At 44.6% G+C, this 12,938-nt stretch overlaps 1 protein-coding gene across 1 annotated transcript in view; it reads right to left on the reverse strand.

Moving 5' to 3' along the window:
* Positions 1–12,938, reverse strand: part of stpg2 (sperm-tail PG-rich repeat containing 2) — a 239,847-nt gene that overhangs the window by 196,671 nt on the left and 30,238 nt on the right. The gene's annotated exons all lie outside the window — the stretch shown is intronic.

The raw sequence follows: 12,938 nt of genomic DNA on the forward strand, positions 1-12,938 counted from the left end.
ATTAGGTGGGTTAGTCACCAGAAATGTTACAGAGAATAAGATTGGAGGGGATGAGTCTGTGTGGGGTGCTTTTCAGAGGGTTGGCGCTGACTCAATGGGCTGAATCTCGATCAGAGTGGTGCTGGAAAAGCACAGCAGGTCAGGCAGCATCTGAGGAGCAGGAAAATCGACGTTTCAGGCAAAAGCCCTTCATGAGGAATGAAGGGCTTCATTCCTGATGAAGGGCTTTAGCCCAAAACTTCGATTTTCCTGCTCCTCGGATGCTGCCTGACCTGCTGTGCTTTTCCAGCAACACTCTAATCTACACTCTGATCTCCAGCATCTGCAGTCCTCACTTTTGCCTCAATGGGCTGAATGGCTTGCTTCAGCACTGTAAGGATTCTATAGATTATGTAATTCAGCACCAACTTCGTTGAAGTTTTTCAAGATGTGAAGGAGAAAAGATCAGGTTTATTGGGAGAAACTATTTCCACCGGTCTGGGAATATAGAACAAATTAGCACTGGACATTTCACACACAGATGGAATTCTCTTATACAAATGTCAATTGATGCTAAAACAATTAGTCACTTTAAAATGGAGATGGATAGATTTTTGCCAAAGATAGTTTGAAGGGACATGTGGAGTTAGAACATAGATGCACCATGATCTTACTAATGGTGAAATAAGGTGAAGGGAATGCATCACTTTCTCCTGTTCCTTTGATCCTAACCTTCTGCATGGAACATGAACATGCCACACGGATCACCCCAACACAAACTGAAATGAATTACCACCTTAGTGCCCAGCCCATAAGCTCAATGATGTGTGTGTGTGTGTCCATATCAACCATTGTCAAATGGTGGAGCAAACTCAATTGGACAAATACCGTAAGTTTGCTCCAATAGTTTATTTCTTACCATATAAGGTAATGGCTCCAAAAGGGTTAATGTTGGAGACTGCATTAAATCCCACCCAATCTGGTGCTGTCCTATTCTCTTGGGTGGGGATAAGGCAGAACAACTTAACATTAGAGACTGTAATCCTGGGAACAGTGTCTAACTTATTCACATGACTTGTGCCTAATTCCTAACACGCAATAAACGATGTCTTTTTTAAATCAAAACTTCTTCTCGTTAAGCTTCGTGGTGACAACGAACTATCCCAGGCAACACCACACACACTGCATCCCAAAGCAGCACACTCTTCACTACCACTACAGTCCAAACTCCCTCAAGTCACTCCAAAGTGTTGAAATTGTGCTGTTTAACTACCCCGAGGGTGCCCAGCATTGACAAGGGGAACGTGAAAGAAGTTGCCTTTGTGTCCTGACTCTGCATCCACAAACAATTTCAGGGTTTCGCTAATTGTAAGGACTTTTTTAAAAAGCTGCTCCTGATTGCAAAGCAATCAATTCTGCTCTGCCTCAAGAAATACCCAATAATGTTGAAACATCACTTTGAAACTAATTATTGGAATCCTCACGAACCATCTCATACTGTGTGAACATATAATAGAAACTAGTTTTAATAAAAAGACAGACATGCATTTTTTAATTTCCCAGGGAAGAAATGTTAATTATTTAGGGACATAGGTTTAAGCTAGAAGGGGATAAGTTTAAAGGAAATGTGTGAGAGAAGGTTTTTTTTTACACAGAGGGAGGTGAGTGCCGGAACGCACTGCCAAAGGAGGTGGTAGAAGCAGATACAATAGCAACATTTAAGAGGCATCTTGACAGATACACAAATCAGCAAGGAATCGAGGGATACTGACCACATAGAGGCAAAAGGCTTTAGTTTTGAAAGGCATCATGTGTCGATACAGGTTTGATGGGCCAAAGGGCCTGTTCCTGTACTGTTCTTTGTTCTATTACCTGGATTTCTGGAGTAATGTCTGGCCACATGCTTCCAACAAACTCTCTGCCCTGCGGCCAACCACTTCAACTCCCCCTCCCACTCAGCCAAGGACATGCAAATCTTGGGCCTCCTCCACCGCCAAATTCTAGCTACCTGACACCTGGAGGAAGAACACCTCGTCTTCTACCTTGGGAACTCCAAATACATGACATCAACATCAACTTCACTAGTTTCCAAATCTCCCCTTCTCCCAACTCATCCTAGATTAACCCCTTCAACTTGAAGTGTCCTACTTGTCCATCTTCCTTCCCACCTCTCCACTCGACCCTCCCTTCAACCTATGACCATCACCCCCTTCCTGCATCTACCAATCGCCTTCCCAGCTACCCTCCCCCCAACCCCGACATTCCTGATAAAGGGCTTATGCCCAAAACGTCGACTCTCCTGCTCCTTGGGTGCTGCCTGACCTGCTGTGCTTTTCCAGCGCCACACTTTTTGACTCTGACAGTTCAGCATCTGCAGTCCTCACCTCCTCTCAGGTTCTGAGTTAATAATCTAACGATAATAGGCTTTCTCTTCCCCTGCAAGACATGGGGCCTTTCATGACTCCCAGAATTCTCCAAGCACGTAACAGCTAAGGACATACATTTTGTAGTCCAGTCACTGCTGTAGTGTGGGAAACGCAGCAGCCAATTCGCACACAGCAAGATCCCACAAACAGCAAAGACCAAACAGTGTTTTGATCGTGTGTTGCTGGTTAAAGCACAGCAGGTTAGGCAGCATCCAAGGAACAGGAAATTCGACGTTTTGGGCTCTGGCCCAAAACATTGAATTTCCTGTTCCTTGGATGCTGCCTAACCTGCTGTGCTTTAACCAGCAACACATTTTCAGCTCTGATCTCCAGCATCTGCAGACCTCACTTTTTACTCAGTGTTTTGATCGTGTCGATTGAAGAATGACATGGGGGAGAAGCCCCCTGCGCTTCTTCCCGATAGTGTCACATTCATTTCAGTGCAGCATTTCACTGGAGTGTGAACTTTGACTTTTGTGTTTAAGTCCTGATGAACCCAATATTGTGTTGTACCAAGGTAAGTGTGCTGTCAAGAAGGGCTTGTGCCCGAAACGTCAATTCTCCTGTTCCTTGGATGCTGCCTGACCTGCTGCGCTTTTCCAGCAACACATTTTCAGCTCTGATCTCCAGCATCTGCAGTCCTCACTTTCTCTTGTCAAGTAAGCAATGGCTGATACTTAAACAAACACAGTAGTTGCTGTCTTCATTATTTCTTAATGTTGCTAGAGGTGGAGGATTTGAGCTATTGAGAGAGGCTGAATAGGCTTGGCCTGTTTTCCCTGGAGCATCAGAGGCTGAGGGGTGACCTTATAAAGTTTATAAAATCATGAGGGGCATGGATAGGATGAATAGACAAGGTCTTTTCCCTGGGGTGGGGGAATTCAGAATTAGAGGGCAAAGGTTTAGTGTGAGAGGGGAAAGATTTAAAAGAGACCTAAGGGGTAACATTTTCATGCAGAGGGTGGGGCTTGTATGGAATGAGCTGCCAGAGAAAGTGGTGGAGGCTGGTACAATTACAACATTTAAAAGGCATCTGGATGGGTTTATGAATAGGAAGGGTTTAGAAAGATATATGCAAGTGCTGGCAAATGGACTAGACTCATTTAGGATATCTGGTCATCATGAATGAGTTGGACCGAAGGATCTGTTTCCATGCTGTACATCTCTGTGACTCTATGACGCTAAATAAATAATGGAACCTAAAAACAGCAAGTGCAGCTACTCCTGGAGTTACAGCCACCCGACAGCCTTCCTTTAACCTATATATTTATAAAGTCTGGTTGAATCACATTTGATCTTGAGAGGTCTGGATAAGATGTATATTGTGCAGATGGTTCCTCTTCCCCAGGAGACTAGCAATCCTGATTAAAAAATAAGTTTCTCTTTTAAAACAGAGATGAGAAAATTTATCACAGTTGGAATACTGGGAATAGTTTTGGATTCCTTATTTAAGGAAAGATACCCTGGCATTGGAGATGGACCCAGAGAAGATTCACCAGCCTATGGGTACTGATGAATCTTCTTAAAGATTGGTTGGGTCGTTTGGGTCAATGGAGTTTAGGGGAATGAGAAGGGATCCTATTGAAAAATAAACTGAGGGTTTGACAGGGAGGATGGGGAGAGACTGCTCCCCCTTGTGGGAGAGTCTACGACCAGAGGGTATAATCCCAGAACAAGGGATTACACATTGAAGACAGTAATGAGGAAGAGCTTTTTTCTCTCAGAATCTTTGGAATTCTTTATCACAAAGGGCTGCTGAGGTTGGGTCATTAATTATATTCAAGGCTGAGATAGACGGATTTCTAAACGGGTAAAAGAGCCAAGGGTTGCGGGGAAAGGCAGGAAAGTAGAGTTGAGGCTAATCAAATCAGACTTGATGGGCTGAATGGGCAGAAGTGGGGACTGCAGATGCTGGAGATCAGAGTCAAGATTAGAGTGGTGCTGGAAAAGCACAACAGGTCAGGCAGCATCCGAGAGCAGGAAAATTGAGGATTAGGGCTTTTGCCCAAAATTTTCCTGCTCCTCTGATGCTGCCTGACCTGCTGTGCTTTTCCAGCACCACACTAATCACAATGGGCTGAATGGCCTGCTGCTGCCCTCACATCTTATTAAACTGTGAAATTCTTTGGTGGGCTGTACATGGAATTAATTTTAAGCTGAATTAGATTTGTGATAGACCAGGGAGTCAACGGTTATGGGGACAGATGGAATAATATAGCTGAGACCACAAGTGATTTAGCCAAGATCTTACTGAATGATGGAGCAGGCTTGAGGGGTCGAAATGCCCATTCTGCTCCTACGCTTCTATTAATAAAATTATTCAAGAGACATTATTTTTATTTAAAGATCAGAATTTACTCTGTGACTTTTTTTCCTCCCAGACAGCACACAACAACAGAGTTACAGCCGAGATGTAGCAGGAACAGTGACCAAAGGGTTGATCGCAAAGTTTAATTTTAAGGAGAAAAGAGAGAGAGAGAGAGAGAGAGAGGTAGAGAAGTTTTGGCAGGGAATGGTCTCAAAGGTAATTTATTTATTCATGCCCGCCATTCCTTCAGGAATTATTATTGTATCTAATTTCAAACAGGAGCAGTTTTGTAAGCTTGGCTCCTTAGATAACATAATATTAACAAGAACCATAACTTCAAGGCCCTTTGTCTGCTGCCCTCAGTATTGATTACCGCACTTGAAACTAAAACCACTGGATTATAAATAATGCAAATTGGCCAGTACTTTGGAGACCTTTCTGATCCTCAGGTAAGAATTTCCCATTTATCATTGGATTAAGAGCCTGTTAGAAAAACAAACATGACATACAATAATTAATGTTACCCTAATAATCCTAAATCACCAAATTCTTAATGCCTCAAACATGCCATCACAAGGTCATCGCAGATTATAATTACTCATTTAGCTGATAAAATATGGTTTAATTGGAGTAAATTCATCTCGATCCTGCCTCATGTCTCTGGTGAAAGTTGCAGTATAAATTTACAAAAGAACTACTGATCTTCCCTCAGTCTGACAGCCAAATGGATGGGGTAGGTGCTTTGAAACCTTTTTTTTAAAAAAATGACTGTGCACATAAATAAATGCAAAATAGGATACAGAATAAAGTACTCTCGTGCTTTAATTCTCCAGTTAATGGGCTGTTTCTCTCTCATTATTTCTCACAGGTAGAGTGAAGAGGAAGCAATATTTCAAGGCCATCACTGACTTGATAAAAGGATATTGACAATTAAGTTGACTTTTCGGGTAACCTTTGAAGTGGTCTTTCCTAATGCAGTCCGCTACCTTGGAGCTGATTATGCAGTCGCATGGTTACAGAAACTGCAAATGCAGAAGAAACTAAATTCAGCATTAAGTGCCAAAAGGAGAGATTTATGGCAAAGATACTGACAATGCACTTGTACATCCACATGCCCGTTATAGCCCAAGATATGAAATAATCACACCTGTGGATCCCAGTTGCTCTTGGTGGTATTACCATTATGAATTGTTACAATAGAAAAGTTACTCAAACTTAAGGTCAGAACAAGGTTGTATTCTATAAACATTTAACATTAATTCCCATTCTTCTTTGTGGAATGAATAATTTAATGTTTCAGATGAAATTTGACCATTACAAGATCAATATCCTTTCTCCATTGAAAGGTACCACGTTCAGGGGACTTGAGTTACACGGACAGATTGGAGAAACCAGGCTTGTCCTCCCTACAACAGAACAGATCAAAGGGAGATCTGATAGAGATGTTTAAAACCAGAGCTGAATTTGAAAAGGTAAATTCGGAAAAGCTGTTTCCACAGGTAGGAAAGTCAGTTACCAGAGGTCATGAGCAAGGTTTTTGTTTGTAGAAGGACTGGGTTTGGGAATATGCTGCCAGAAAAGCTGATTCATTTGGAACTTTCTGAAGAAAATTGGAAAAGTACTTGAAGGGTGAGGGTTCAAAAGCCTATGTTTGGTGAAACAGCAAATGAGTAGTTTTCACATTCCAAAGAGATGGTACCAACATAAAGGGCCAAATGGCCTCATTCATTCATGGTCTTCCTAAACATTAGCTCCATGTGAATCCTCAGCTGGTAGCACTCCTGATTACGGTTCTGTATGAGGCTGCTGTATGAAGCCACACTCCAAGGTTGGCAGTTTTAGGTTGACACTTCATTGCAGTCCTGACGTTAGTGAGTTCCTGTCGATTTGGTTCAGTCACGCCCCCCCCAACACCCCCCCTCCCACCCCCACCCCCACCCCCAGCTGCCACTTTGAACATTTGTCCTCTCCAATGCACAGTGAAATCAGTGTGCACCATTTACAAAATGCACTGCAACGATATACACAGCCTCATTAGACTGCATCTGCCAAACTCGTAACCTCTACCATCTGGAAGGTCAAGGGCAACAAATACATACCTCTCTGCAAGTTCCCTTCAAAGCCACTCACCATCTTGACTTGGAGATATATCGCCGTTCCTTCACTGTCGCTGGGTCAAAATCCTGGAATTCCCTCCCTAAGGGCATTGTGGGTCTACCTCCAGTACATGTGCTGCAGCAGCTCAAGAAGGCAGCTCACCCCCACCTTCTCAAGGGGCAACTAGGGACGGGCAGTAAATGCTGGGCCCAGCCAGTGACACCCACGTCCCACACATGAATAACAGCGTGCAGTATTTCCAATCAATGTATTGACAACTGAAAATCCTCATCCATCCATTGTCACCTCCAGACCTTGCAAAAGATCATATACAAATATAAATGGCTTCAATAGTTCTGAACACTTTTGGGAACTACCTTATACGTTGTCTTTTGTGTTACAAAAAATACAGTCTGCAAGGTCATTCATATGCAAGAAAGTAAAAATGTTAAACTCAATGTGTGTCCATTCTGAGAGATCAATGGTTTACTGTTTTATATGTGTCCAACTAAAAGCAACAAGGTTAACCTCTTTCTATGGAATTGGTCACAGTTTATTTCCAGCTCTGTGTTATTGTTACACTTGCTCAATAATGCAAGAATGAAGTGAAAAGGAAAAACATATTCCTTTGACATATATATTTGAAGGGTTCACTTTGAAACACTACAGTGAAGGTTAACAAACTCCCAAAACATATGTTTTCATGAAGGCTACAAATGATGCCGATTAATAACAGACCTTCTCAGCCACCCCACTGTAAAGCAGACCCCTTCCCAAGGGTGGTGGGGAGGGGGTCCTCCATAAATCATGGAACTTCATACCGTGCTTAAGCTTTCCTCAAGGTCATTTCAAACACACACACACACACACACACACACACACACACACACACACACACACACACACACACACACACAATCTCCCTCTCTCTCACACACACACAATCTCCCTCAGTCACACACAGAAAATCTCCCTCTCTCTCCCCCACACACACATACACACAATCTCCCTTTCTCGCACACACACACTCACTCACACAATCTCCCTCTCTCTCACACACACACAATCTTCCTCTCACACACACAATCTCCCTCTCAGTCACACACAGAAAATCTCCCTCTCTCTCTCCCACACACACACATATACACAATCTCCCTGTCTCACTCAAACACACACACACACACACACAATCTCCATCTCTCACTCATGCGCGCTTGCGTACACACACACACACACACACACACACACACACACACACACACACACACACACACACACACCACTACCTTTCCCAGACAACCACCATTCACAATTATATAGTCTCTCTCTAAAAGTTCCAAGATGCCCTGAGTTGGTTCCTGGATTTGATGATGAGATGCTATGCTGCATACTGAGATATAAAAACAAACAAATGGGTGGCACAGTGGTTAGCACTGCTGCCTCGCAGCAGAGACCTGAGTTCAATTCCTGCCTCAGGTGACTGACTGTGTGGAGTTTTTGCACATTGTCCCTGTGTCTGTGTGGGTTTCTTCCCACAGTCCAAAGAAGTGCAGATCAGGTGAATTAGCCATGCTAAGTTTTCCCTAGTGTTAGGTAAAGAGTATGGGTGGGTTGCATTTTGGTGGGACAGTGTGGACTTGTTGGCCCAGAGGGCCTGTTTCCACACTGTAAGTAATCTAATCTAAACCAGATAAATAAACTAAATTGCATTCCAAAGGGTAGCTTTAAAGTCACTTAAGGCAAGGATGTTATAACTCAGAGAACCTAACAGTGAGGGTTAGAACTGAAGTCTAGTAAAACTCTAAGAAACAGGAAAGGAGTAGGCCATTCAGCCCATCAAACCTGCTCCACCATTCAGTACAATCTTTTCTGCCTTTCCCCATAACCCTTGGTTCCCCGATTCATTGAGAATGAGTCCCAGCTTATACCCAGCTTAGTGAACAAACCCACAAACATCTCATCACGGATCTCTACCTACCTATCTATCTATCTAATTAGGACTCAGCTCCCGCCACGCTCTGTGGCGAGGAGTTCCAAAGACTCCCAACCAACTGAGAGGGGAAATTCCTCTTCATCTTCAGTTTTAAATTGTTGCCCTTTATTCTGAGATGATGCCCCCTGGGTCCACACTACCCCATGAGGGGAAACATCCTCTTAGTATTACCCTGAACAATGCTGTCTGTTTCAATGACAGGTACCCCATGGGACAGAGTGTGTCCTGACCAAGGGTCCTATCTGACCCGTGACTGGGTCTACATTTACCAGTGAGCCTATCAGCAGGGGGGGGAGGCAGGAAAAAAGCAGCTCTGATTGGAGAGACAGTGAGCTGTACTCTTATTCATCCTGAGGCCTGAGGCCTGGTGAATGAACGGAGAGAGCAGGGAGTGGGCAACCACAGGGGGCCAAAGCTCCAGTAGGTTGGGGGGGGGGGGGGGGTCAGGGTGTGTGGGAGAGAGGCTGCAAGGATGACCTGGAGAGAGGGCAGCTGGAGGCCATGAGGGGGTCAGGGGGTGGAGGCTGTGAGGGGGTCATGGGTGGTGGTTGTGAGGAGGTCAGAGGTGGAGGCTGTGAAGCGGTCGGGAAGTGGAGGTTGTGAGGGGGTTGGGGGTGGAGTTTGTGAGGGGGTTGGGGGGTGGAGGCTGTGTTTGGGGTTGGGGTGGAGTTTGTGAGGGGATCGGGGTGGAGGTTATGAGGGGGTCAGGGGTGGAGGTTGTGAGGGGGTCAGGGGTGGAGGTTGTGAGGGGGTCAAGAGTGGAGGCTGTGAGGGGGTCAGGGGTGGAGGCTGTGAGGGGGTCGGGGGGTGGAGGCTGTGAGGGGGGTCAGGGGGTGGAGGCTGTGAGGGTGTGGGGGTGGGGGAGGTGATGTGATGGTGGATGTGTTCAGGGAGAAATAAAAGCAGTCTTTGCGCATGGCTCTGGGCTCTGTGAAGACAGTGGTGTGGATAGTCCCCAAAAATACAAAATTAGTGTTTCTGGTTTTAAAAGAACCCAACAGTATGGGAAAAGGCCCTTTGGTCCATTGTGTCTCCTGCTATCAACAAGCACCTTTCTATTTGATTACAGTTTTCACCACTTGCTGTGGTGTTCAAGTGCTCACTCCCATCCAGACCCTCAGAGCCTGGTCTGGCACTCAATACAACCACAGTGGTCTGACTGTAACCCCAAGCCCACTTCCTCTCCTACTCCTGATAATCTTTCAACCCCTGGGTTAATGGGAATCTTTCCACCTCTTCCTTAAGAATATTCAAAAACTCTGCCTCCACCACCTCTTCAGGAAGAGAGTTCCAAAGACTTGCAACATGAAAAAGAGATCACCTCATCGCTTATTAAAACTCTGATTTTTAAGCAACGGCCCTAGCTCTTGATTCTCCACAAGAGGACACATCCTGTCCACATCCTCCCTGCCCAGGTCAGGCAGGAGTTGAGAGAGTCATCAAGTCTTTGGGAAAGGCCCTTGGGCCCATCTTGTCTGTGCTGGTCATCAAGCACTTATCTATTCTAATCCTATGTTCCAGCACTAGCCTTGTACATCTTGGCATTTCATAAATATCTGACAGTTCTCCCCTCCCTCATCCCTTTAGGTCATGAGTTCCAATTTCACACCATCCTCTGGGTGAAAATAAAATTATTTCCTCAAATCCCCTGTTAACCGCTTGTCACTGACCCCTCGGCTCAGAGGAAAATGTTTCTTCCTATTTGCCCTGTCTATCCCCCTCAGAATTTTGTATGCCTCAAGCAGGTCCCTGTTCATCCTTCACTGCTTGAAGGAAAAGAACTCTAGTCTATCCAATCTTTCTTCAGAGCTCAATCCTGGGCAACTTCCTGGTAAATCCCCTTTGCATGCCTTCCCGTGCCACCACATCCTTCCTTTTGTACAGTACTCCAACTAATGTTACACTCAACTCCACCTCCCAGCTTTTGTATTCAATGCCCTGACTGATAAAGGCAAGTATCCCACATCCCTTCTTAACCAGCTGTTCTGCTGCCTTCAGGGATCTCTGGGTGTCTTGAACCAAGTCACCTCTTCTAAACTCCAGAGGATATGTGTAAGCTTTCCACAACAAGATATCCCATCCATTCCAGGGATTGGTCAGGTGAAGCTTCTCTGAACGGCTTGTAGTAAGGTGTTTTTCTTCCAGCTTCCACTGAGTTTTGCTGGAGCACTGTACCAGAGTTTATTGCGTGGTAGCTAAATACTTCAGACTATAAGGAGCCAAGAATTTTACTTCTGACCCCATTTGGACCTTAGGCTAAACTGTTTGATTCTCCACCCAAAGGCAGAGTGACTTCATGAGATTGGGTGGAGCTTATTGCAACTTTGACGTAAACTTTTTCAGAACCATTACCTTTAAGCAACATTGTCCTCCTGAGACGTTTGACAAAGGGGTTCGAAATTCTGAACAAAAAAAACAGCAAAAGAACTGCTGAGATTTTCCAGCAATTTCTGTTACTGATTCGCAAATTCTGAAACAGTTTTGTTGCTAAAAATGAGAAGGAAAAGTTTCCATTGGCAGGAAGATTGGTTACTGGAGGTCACAGATTTGACGTGATTGGCAAAATAACCAGAGACGGCAAGAGGAAACGTTTCCTCTCACAGTGTGATGTTGTGATCTGGAAGGTGGATTCAGTGAAATCGGAAGCTGGGTAAGTACATGAAGTGGAAATGTATGCGAAACGATGGAGCAAGTGGAGTGGGTGGGACTGATTGAATTGTTCTTCCGAAGAGACAGCATTGGTACAAGGGGTTGAGTAGCCTCCTGCTCCTTTGTATCATTTTACCGTTCTGCAAGACCCAACAGACAGATCAAACTTGGGAATCAACTCTGACATGTACAAAAAAATACTATCACTGTAATTGGTAGCGATAATAACCATATGCTTTCAGTACACTGAAACAAACTCACAATGTTACTGTGCATTTAATTAGAAGTGCATCAAAAACACAACATTCCTGGATGTGAACCAATTCCCTATCACCAAAAAGGCGAATGCAAGAAACACTCAAACCGGGGAATAGACTTGACAGTCTACTGGGTCCATTTTAAAATGATCTAAAATCAGTTCCCCCCACAGCAATACATTAGCAATATTACAGAGTATTATCTTCAGTTATAATTTCATTCTTTTTATTGTAGGCAATTCTTCAGGGAGAAGTTGAATTTACAGCTCTGTTTGATGCAGTCAAATTAAATTCCGTGATATGGGCATTGTCGGCTCAGCCAACATTTATTGTCTAAAGGTGGTGCTCATGAGTATCTGCCGTGACCTGCTGCAGTCCGTGAGGTACACCCTTGGTGCTCTTAGGAACAGGCTTGTGGGTCTTCATCTGGTCACACTGAAACAGCGGCAACGCATTTCCAAGTCAGAACGATGAGATGCTTTGAGGGGAACGTGCAGGCAGTGGTGTTTCTATAAGAAATAGCAGCAGAATTGGCCATTCAGCCCATCAAATCTGCTCCACCATTCAATCATGGTCGATCTGTTTCTCAGCCCCAACCTCCTGCCTTCTTCCCATTACCCTCAATTGCTTTACCAATTGAGAACCTATCTGCCTCTGTCTTAAATGCATTCAATGGCCTCCACAGCCCTCCGTGGCAATGAGTTCCAGATTCCCCAACCTCTGGCTGAAGAAATTCCTCCACATCTCAGTTCTTACTTCACATGAGGCTGCGCCCTCGGGTCCTAGTTTCTCCTCATGCATCTGCTGGCTTTTTCTTCCAGGTGGAAGTGCTCAGGGTTTCAAAGGTGCTCAGGAGCCTTGCTGAGTTACTATACTGCATCGAGTAGGTAGTACACACTGCTATCAGTGAGCTCAGTGTTGGAGGGAGTGAGTGTTTGTGGATGTGGTGCCAATCAAGTGAGCTTCTTGAATGTTGTTGAAGCTGCACCCGTCAGGGCAAGTGGGGAGTATTCCATCACATGCTTGACTTGTGCCTTGTACATGGTGGACAGGCTTTGAGAAGTCAGGAGATGAGCTATTCACTGCAGTGTCCCTAGCCTCTGACCTGCTTTTGTAGCCATTGTGTTTATATGGCTAATCCAGTTCAGTTTCTGGTCAATGGCTACCCCAAGATGTTGATAGTGTATTAATTGATGGCAATTTCTGGAGTATAAGTCTTCAGTGCTATT

The sequence above is a fragment of the Hemiscyllium ocellatum genome, chromosome 36, assembly GCF_020745735.1.
Source record: "Hemiscyllium ocellatum isolate sHemOce1 chromosome 36, sHemOce1.pat.X.cur, whole genome shotgun sequence".
Classification (NCBI taxonomy): Eukaryota; Metazoa; Chordata; class Chondrichthyes; order Orectolobiformes; family Hemiscylliidae; genus Hemiscyllium; species Hemiscyllium ocellatum.